Source organism: Euprymna scolopes, chromosome 36 (genome assembly GCF_053919585.1).
Source record: "Euprymna scolopes isolate OS-2025 chromosome 36, ASM5391958v1, whole genome shotgun sequence".
In the NCBI taxonomy this organism is placed as follows: domain Eukaryota; kingdom Metazoa; phylum Mollusca; class Cephalopoda; order Sepiida; family Sepiolidae; genus Euprymna; species Euprymna scolopes.
The window spans coordinates 33,639,533-33,640,293 of record NC_136517.1 but is presented as its reverse complement, the minus strand read 5'-3'; the positions used below and the strand labels follow the sequence as shown (position 1 = coordinate 33,640,293).

The window sequence follows — 761 nt, the reverse complement described above, 5'->3', positions numbered from 1 at the left end:
TGACATGGAATTCTTAAAGATAAACTAAAATGACCGAAAAATGGGCTGAAATGACTTAAATAAATAAAAAGTAAATGACTTAGAATGACTTTAATGAACTTAAGGATGAATTGAATGACGTTAAGAATGACTTGAATGCTTGAAGAATAGCTGGAATCCTTCAAAAACAACTTGAATGATCTGGAGAATGACTTGAATGGCTTTGAGACTGACTGGTTGTAAAGTGGGTGATAATTTTACATTAATTTAATACAGAAAAGCGATCCCCCACTTTATATCACAATAAGTACAGCATGTAGTAAGGACAGATACTACACTTTGATCTTGGCCAAAAGGCCAAGAAAAGGGTATGTATTTGCTCCCCCACCGAGCAAATTAGGCACAAGACCGATTTTTAATGTGAGGAGTGAAGGGGAAATGGGGACCAACTCCCCGGGGAGTAGGGGAGCTGGATAGTGACAATTGGTATGAAGGGTTGCTCCTACATTGACCAAGGTTTTATATGTGGGGTCGCCCCCACATAGGGTCTTTGCTTGCAGTATCTGCCGGAACAGATGGTATTTATTTGCTCCCCCACCGAGCAAATTAGGCACAAGGCCGTTTTTAATGTGAGGAGTGAAGGGAGAGGGAAGGGGAAAAGGGGACCAGCTCCCGAGAGGTGGGAAATGGGAGCTGGTTAAGGGTCAGGCATGTGGGGTTGCCCCCACATCTGGTCTTTGCTAGTCATAGCTAGTCATAGCTAGTCATAGCTTGCAGTATCT

The 761-nt window shown here is 42.8% G+C and overlaps 1 pseudogene; it reads right to left on the bottom strand.

Moving 5' to 3' along the window:
- Nucleotides 1-222: 222 nt before the first annotated feature.
- On the bottom strand, nucleotides 223-349 carry LOC145260832 (U2 spliceosomal RNA; annotated as a pseudogene).
- Between the last annotated feature and the right edge of the window lie 412 nt (nucleotides 350-761).